This window comes from Nicotiana tabacum, chromosome 5 (assembly GCF_000715075.1).
Source record: "Nicotiana tabacum cultivar K326 chromosome 5, ASM71507v2, whole genome shotgun sequence".
In the NCBI taxonomy this organism is placed as follows: domain Eukaryota; kingdom Viridiplantae; phylum Streptophyta; class Magnoliopsida; order Solanales; family Solanaceae; genus Nicotiana; species Nicotiana tabacum.
In genome coordinates, this window is record NC_134084.1 from 43,934,267 (window position 1) to 43,943,142 (window position 8,876).

Here is an 8,876-nt window from a genome sequence, read left to right on the forward strand (position 1 = left end):
TACAGAAATGTTAGTTTGAGGCAAAGCATGTGGGTTATCTCCTGCGGAGTGTTCTGAAGTTTGTGCGATCCTTATATTGTTTGTTAGAAGATCTCATTTACAAGTGAAAGATATGTGTTGCAATTTAAATTTGGGTCGCGTAAGAGAGTGGGTTTAACTGTTACGAGAGTGAATGTGAGAATTGCAGAATATTTAAAGTACTAGAGGATCTGTGTTTCACGAGCTTATAAGGGGTTGAGTTTAATCTCACTATGGTATTATGGCATGCGATAGGGTATATGTGTTATGAGTTGTTGTGTGTGTTTTGATCTATGGCTTATAGCCAGGTGGGGGAGTCTGTTGTTGATTAGTTGATTGCACGACTATGTGCTATGTTGGTTCCAGTTTGAGGCGTACGGGGGAATCAGTTATGGCCTATGGAAATTGAGACCGAAGATGGCTCGAGTAAAGAAAAATTCTTGACAAAGGTTATAGTATGATTCATAGGTGTGTGAGAATCACGAAATATCATGAGTTATTGTTGGTAAAGGATGCTCGGTGCATAGAGCAGGAAGTTGCTCGGTTATTTTAGGATGAGGTTACACTTTGCGGTGTCAGAGTGCTAATAAGGCACAGGTTGTTCGGTTCGTTTGGTTAGGCTAATTGTAGTTTGAGTAGAGTGAATGATTCTCGGGAATGGTTCTAAGGGGTTCAAGATTTTTCATATAATAAGTGGAAATTTTCGAGTTGTATTCTTGGCTAGAAACTGAAGTTTGCATTGGAGGGTGTCAAGACTCGTGGTATTTCTATATCATTATGGGATTCTATGTATCAATATCAGAAGGTGAAGGTAATGGCTTTGGATCCGCAGGGAAATCTCTTCAAGGTAGGTATTTTGAATGTGGTGCGTTTGGGAATATTTAAGAGAGAGTTCGGCGGCTTATTAGCCTTAGACGGTGTGGTTTTATGCTTGCGTCTCATATGGTGAGTCTGAGTTGAGAAATTTTGGTGTTATGGCAAGGAAAAGTATCAATTTGAAGGTAATTTAGAAGGAACTAGGATCAATATGATAGCTTGGTAGTAGGTCGGATCGGCATGGTAAAGATATGATTAGTCCTTTGGGTGATTGTGAGGTAATGAGTTTCTGCAGGTGTTTCGCGGCAATTCTCTTGGGTTTTTAGTGGCTTGCGTATCTTGGTTGAGTTAGAAGGATTCAGTCCTGACAGTTTAGTTTTGTGCAAAAGGAATCTAGAGAGTTCTTGATGGTTTCTACCATGGTTAGAGATGTATATTTTCTGCTGGCGTGAGGAGCATGGGATGTATAGTATTTTCTTCTAGATGGGATCAATGGAAAGTTCTTGGCTAGTTGAGTACATTGTTACTTATGGATCGGAGGAGGATACGAAGTTCTCATGGTTATCCTAGGATGGTTGGTTTATGCGGTATGTGGTGTAGGCTTGAGATTTGCATGTGTAAAGTCTTGGTTTAGTTCTGAAAGGAAGATCATAAAATCCTTAAGCAGCGGGTAGCTTTAGATAATTAGGGAAACGAACTTCAGATAATTAGGTAAATAAGCTTCAAATGACTAGGGAAATGATCTTCAAATGATTAAGGAAATGGTATTGCTAATTGGGGTGATTTGACGAGGGTATATGTTCCAGAAAAAGACAATGTGATTAAGTTGATGGTACTTCATTAGTATTGCGGCACTCTTCTGTCGAATCGACTGCCGAGATTTGAGTTTGCTTGGTGGCACAGAAAGATTATAGGAGTACCTCTCATGGAATGATTGGGTATTAGAGGTGCATTGTATATTCGGACGACGGAATTGGGATCAGGTATGGTGATTCGTGTGCTATATTGAGTTGGAGAGTGGAAGTTCTCATATACAGGTTATGATGTGGCTGTGGGTCGCGTGTATCGGCACTGTTTAGGAACTATCGGGGTTTGGAGACCCGAGTGGATCTTTTGCTGCTTAGTATGTTAGATTTTTATGTAATATTGTGTACAGACTGGTTGTCTTCGTATCGTGTTATTCTGGACTATTGGGCTAAGGCAGCGATGTTGGCTATACCTGGAATGCCATAGATGGAGTGGCGAGGTTTGACGAATTATGTTCCCAATAGGGTGGTGTCATTTTTGAAGACCCAGAGGATGGCCGGAAAGGGTTGTCTTTCTTATTTGGCCTTCGTGATGGATGTTAGTGTAGAGACTCCTACCATTGATTTAGTTCTAGAAATGGGGGACTTTTCCGGATGTGTTTCTACTGCCGGGCATGTCACCGAACAGGGTTGTTGATTTCGGTATTGATTTGGTGCTGGGCACCGTATCATATGGCACCGGCAGAGTGAGAGGAGTTGAAAGAGTAGCTTCCGGAACTCCTTGATAAGAGGTTCATTAGTAGACCTTTATGGATGTGTGTTTTGCATTGAGACGACTTTGTTTACTCTGAGTTATATTATTGAGTGATGTGTTGATTCGATTGTTATGGAGCTTATTAGTAATCTGGGGAGATCTATGAGTTACCTTACGTATTGCGAGGCATTGGAATTTGTTGGGTCTAGGCACATGTGGTGTGGTGTTATTGGGGTCTCTCATTGGAGTTTGAGCGAGAAGCGTATTGAGTATTGCTCGGCGGATAGTGTATTGGTTGTGTCCTTTTAGGTTTGTGTAATGTTATGTCTATTGCTTCGCTATGGTTATGATGATCTGTTTTGGTTCTAGAAAAATCAAATTGCGCGTGGTTGTCGATTTTGATCATAGTGACTTGAGGTGTTTCATGTGGACCAGTGTTTGGATAGGGTCACGCATTGTAGTGAAGTTATGTGGAGGTATGACCCTTCGGGTTAGATTTGTATGTTCTGTTTCTATGATGTGAGATGAGTTCACAACCTTGTGTTGTGGTGGTACTGGTGAGCTTACGGTACATCTCTTTCATTGAGTCAGTTTCATGATGTAGGTATGTTCTAATTGTTGCTTATCGGTGTGCGGATTGCACAAGTTATGGCTTTAGCCTGTATTGATATGTCATGTCACTAGAGTAGTTGTGTTGGATTAGATATGATCGTTGGGATCTAGAATGAATACAAACGGATTCGGTTTCAGCGTGTGGGAAGGATAACATCGAGGTTCGACTCAGAAATTTGCTATGGTCCTTGCCAAAGGAGAAGTGGCTTCATAAATGGTTGATGTGAGAAATGGTTACAGTTTATTGCGTGTTTCATTTATCATTGGCAGTATATGAAAGTATTGGGATGAGACTTTAGTTGATAAGAGGTTTTCTATCGGTATTCGATTGTTGTGTGCAGCTGTTGTGATTAGAAGTTATCGCTACAAGCGTTTGAGTTATGTGGTATATCATGCAATTGCACCTGAGGTTGCAGGTATGGGTTATTACAGCTTGATCGGGCTCATTCAGAGTTTAGATGTGAGATTCTAATCTGGTGGATGATTTCGGGAGTGGAAATGTGGTTCTAAGGTTTACGAGCTAGGTTGGATTGTGAAATTTCAGTTACATTGTGTTATCGGACCTATATGAGATAGGGTGACGTGGGATCACCCCCGGGTATGTGCATGGTAAGGTTACACAGCGATTTGATGGGTTTCAGAACAACTCTGGTCACGTTCGCGGTCGAACGCATGTTTAAATGGGGGAGGATGTAATGACCCGACTGGTCATTTTGAGCTTTTGCACTTTGCTCGCCAGTTCTCGGGCATGACTTGCCTCGTGTGATGGATTATGACTTATGTAAATCGTTGGTTTTGGTTTTCAGGGTAATCGAAGTGAATTTGGAAGAATAGTTCTCAGTTTGAAGCTTGAAATTTGAAAAGTTTCACCAAGATTTGACTTATTGGTATATAATCTCGGATCGGAATTTTTATGATTTGGTTAGCTCCGTTAGGTGTTTTGGGACTTAGGAGGGTGATCATAATGCATTTTGAAAGTCCGTGGAAGGTTTAGGCCTGAGTTGGCGAAATTGAGATTTCAGCGTTTTTCGGTTGATAGACGAGATTTTGATATAGAGGTCGAAATGGAATTTTGGAAGTTGCAGTAGTTCCATTGTGACATTTGGGATGTGTGTCCAAAATTTCAGGTCATTCGGATGTGGTTTGGTTGGGTTTTTGATTAAAAGCGGAATTCAGAAGTTTTTGGAATCCTAGGCTTGAATTTGATGAGATTTTGGTGTTTTAATGTTGTTTTGAGCGTTCCGAAGGTTGGGACGAGTTTGAATAAGGTTATGTGACGTGTTTGTATTTTTGGTTGAGGTCCTGGGGGCCTCGGAATGATTTCGGATAGTTTTCGGGAAGGTTGAACTTGAGAAAATGCAGCTGATTTTGCTGCTTCTGTCATATCCGCACCTGCGGATTGGGGACCGCAGGTGCGAGCTCCGCAGGTGCGAGCTCTGCAGGAGCGAAAGAAAAATGCAGGTGCGAGAAGAACCGCAGGTGCGGCTTGATAACCGCATCTGCAATACTGTAGGAACAGTGAGGCGACCGTAGATGCGAGGCCTGGTGACGTAAGTGAAATCCATAGAAGCGGATGTTTTTCCGCAGAAGCAGAAGCGCAGATGCGCTTATGGGATCGCAGGTGCGAAAGTGCTGGGCAGAATGTATAAAAAGGCCCCTTTCACGATTTTCAGTCATTTGTTCATCATTTTTGTGCGATTTTGGAATTACAAGTTGTGATTTCAAGAGGGAATCGAGTGTTGATAGAGAGGTAAGCTACTTGGGCTTTGTATCTTGTGTTTATGGTGATTATTTCATTGTTTAATCATGAAATTTGTGGAAAAAATTAGAGAAATAGTTGGGAAAATTAGGGCTTGAAATTGGAAAGTTAGATAGGGGATTTGAGGGGTCATTTGAGGTCCGATTTTGATGTTCTTGATAAGTATAGACTCGTGGGAGGATGAGGATTATCTTGATGTGATTTTTGTCGGATTCTGACACGTGGACCGGGGGGTCGGGTATGAGCAATTTCGAATTTTTTGGTGTAAATTGGATATTTTCGAGTGGGCTTTGTTCCCTTAGCATATTTTAATGATTACGTACTGATTGTGGCTAAATTTGGAGCATTCGGAGGTCGATTCGTGAGGGCAAAGGCATCGCAGGCTAGAGTTTGGACCAGATCGAGGTAAGTAATAATTGTAAATGATGTTCTGAGGGTATGAAACCCCGGATTGCACATCGTTGTGCTATATTGAGGTGACGCACACGCTAGATGACGAGCGTGGGGTCGTGCACTATTGGGATTGCGACGTAGTCCATCCCGAATGATTGTTTTACTGTGCATTTGATTGAAAACTATTTGCTATCATCATGTTTTGGGCTGAATGCCATATTTGGGACCCGTGCCAACTATGTGAACCCTTCGGGGATTTTTATTGATATTTTCTCACTGTTTTGACTTTAAACTTGTACTCAATCATGCTATATTCTACTATTTTTTTCAAAACTCAGCCATGTTTACTCTGCTTTAACACTTGAAATGATATTTTAAATAGTATTTTGGGCTGAGCATCATGTTTTACTATTGCCCGAATGGCTTATATGATTTTGACTGAGAAAGGCCGAGGGTCTGTGCTGTGAGGATACTTTTGGGTTGGGCTGCACGTCGCAGCGGTGATACACTGATTATGATTATCAGGCTGAGGGCCTAAGTTTTGTACGCCACGAGGTGGCTTGTTGATATGAGGCCGAGAGCCTAGTGATGATGCCACTAGATGGCTTGATATTGCGCTTGGGCTGTAAGGGGCCCCTCCAGGAGTCTGCACATCCCCAGTGAGTGCGGATACCCATTGTGATGTGAGATATAGCCCGAAGGGCTGGTATTGTTCTGAGATATTGCCCGAGGGGCGGATTTGTTGACATTGTGCCCGAGGGGCGAACCTTTATGTGTTTATCTTTCTTATTTGCCTGTCGTCTACATGTTTAATTGTGTAGTTGTGCCCGAGGGGCTGATTTACTGTGCTTATCTGTTCTAATTTCTTTGCATTCAATTGCTTAACTGTTAAAAAGTCATTTTTTAAAGAAGTTTAAACTGAGCTAAGGTGCATTAATAGATTTCACAACTTCATTGCTTTCTTACTGGTTTTGTACTACTCTATACAACATGTTGATGTATTTTTCGTGATTTCCTATCACTCAGTATTTAGTTATGATTATTACTCACTGAGTCGGAGTACTCACTTTACTCCCTACATCTTGTGTGTAAATTCAGGTATTTCTGAACCCGGTAGCGGGTATTAGTTGATCGGAGGCAGAGTCATCGGAGTTTAGCAAGGTAGCTGTCGGCGTTCGTAGCACTGCTTTTCTCCCTCTTGATTTCATTAGACTGTATTTAGTATATTTCAGACTTTTCCGTTGTATTTAGACCCTAGTAGATGCTCATGACTTGTGACACCCCGATGTCGGGCTGTATTTATTTCCGCACTTGTTTATTTCGCTAAATCTATACTTGTTGGGATTTATACTTATAAATGACTTAAATTGACTTACTAAACTATTAAAACTGAATTTGGGAATTGTGTCGGCTCGCCTTGTCTTCACGAGAGGCTCCATCACGACCAGGTTCGGTTTGGGGTCGTGACACAAATAGAGTGAGGAAGAACAGTAAAAATGCCCCTAAGGGTCTCAACAGGTCGGCACAAGGCCCCAAACATGGCATACAACCCATAATACAGTATAAATGTCTAAAACATGAGATATCATAAGATTTCAAATCAAGTACGCGGCTTAATAGTCGCTACGGGACGAACCAAGTCACAATCCCTACCGGTGCACACCCACACGCTCGTCACTTAGCATGTGCGTCACCACATTTGTCAAAACAATTCGAAATACCAAGGTTTTGTACCCTCAGATTCAGATTTACAATGGTTACTTACCTTAAACCGGGTAAATTACTACTCTGCGATGCCTTTGCTTCTCACCTCGGCCTCAACTCACGCGGAATCTACCCAAAATTAGAATCATAACATTAGAATAGGCTAAAGGGACGAAACCCATGCGAAATTAATCAAATTATACCAAAAATCCCGAAATTGGTCCAACCCGACCCCCGGGCCCTCGTCTCGAAATTCAATACAATTCACATCAACGAAATCCTTATCCTCCCACGAGTTCATACATATCAAGAACACTGAAATTGGAGTCCAAATGACCCCGTAATTCCATTAATTACAGCTCTAATCCGTGAAATAATACCATAGAAACGAGTTTTAGGTCCAAAATCCTTACCTCAATGAAACCCCCTTGAAATCCTCCTTCAAATCGCCCAAAAAGCTCCAAATACCGACTTAGAAATGGTGGAATAGATTAAAAATCATAAAGGAAATAATTTATACCTTCTGGCCCAAGTTTTTTGCACCTGCGGTCCAGATCTCGCACTTGTGCAACCGCTTCTGCAGTACCAAGCGTCGCATCTGCGGTTTCCACTTAATCGACCAATTTTCGCATCTGCGGATAAAATATCGCACCTGCGCCATCGCAGGTGCGCCTCCTCGACCGCTTCTACATTTCAGCTAGCCTTCAACTCGACCGCATCTATGGCTCCCTTTTCGCTTCTGCGGGACCGCACCTGCGGTCCCCTAGCCGCAGGTGAGGTTATGACAACAATTCCAACTCTTCAGCTGCCAAACCAAATTTTCAAACTTTCCGCTAACCATCCGAATTCACCCCGAGGCCCCCGGAATCTCAACCAAAAGCACAAACACATCATATACCACTACTAAAACTTATACCAATTTTCAAAACACCTCAAACTACATCGAATCAACCAAAACACATCTGATTCAAGCCTAAGTTTCCAAAATCTTCCGAATTATGCTTTTGATCAAAAAGTATACCAAACCACGTCCGAATGACCTGAAATTCTGCACACACATCCCAAATGACCCAACGGAACTACTACAACTCCCGAAATTCCATTTCGACCCCTATATCAAAATCTCACCTATCAACCAGAAAACGCCAAATTCTAATTTCGCCAATTCAAGCCTAAATCTATTTCGGACCTCCAAAACACATTCTGATCACGCTCCTAATCCCAAATCATCTTCCGAAGCTATCCGAACCATCAGAATTCACATCTGATCCCACTAACACATAAGTCAACATCCGGTTGACTTTTTCAACTTAAGCTTCCTCAAAAGAGACTAAGTGCCTCAAACCTTACCAAAACCTTTCTGAACCCGATTGCACATAAAACTGATAAACAAAGCAATAAGAAGTAGAAATAGGGAAAATGGAGCGGTAACTCATGAGACGACTGGTCGGGTCATCACAAAAATCTCTTACTCTGCTATTAGCATTATCTGTTGAAAATAAGGTGAAAGACTGGAGATGTATACATTAGTGAAGTTTGTGTTAAATAATATCGTAGATGCATTTGGAAGCCATTTTACAGATCTATCAATGGTTGTAAAATTGAAATGTTCGAGTCTATCACTCTTTATTCATGCACAAATTGTGCCTCTGAACCACTCCTAAAGAGTTAGAGAATTTTTGGAAGCCATCAAAGGCTGGATTGAGTAAAATGCTCATGAGGTTCTAATCATACAGTCCTTAATACAATACAAATTAGATGAACTAAATATGTATACTACTCAACAGATGATCAAATACAGCCATATGCATTCCAAACGAACATGGCTCTGGAAATATGGTTTCATTTCATTCAAATCTGCAGTTACATCAAGGTGAGTTCAAATTGTGTACCTGGAAATCAGAAATCAACAGGAAGTAGAAGCAGTTAGCTCAGCAGGGCAGTCAACAGCTATTAGGAATTTCACACAGCCACAACACAGTTATTCTTCAACCCAGGAATGATTCAATGACCCAAAAACCAAACAGAAACCAAAAGATTGACCCACAACAGTACCCAAACAAACCAAATGAAC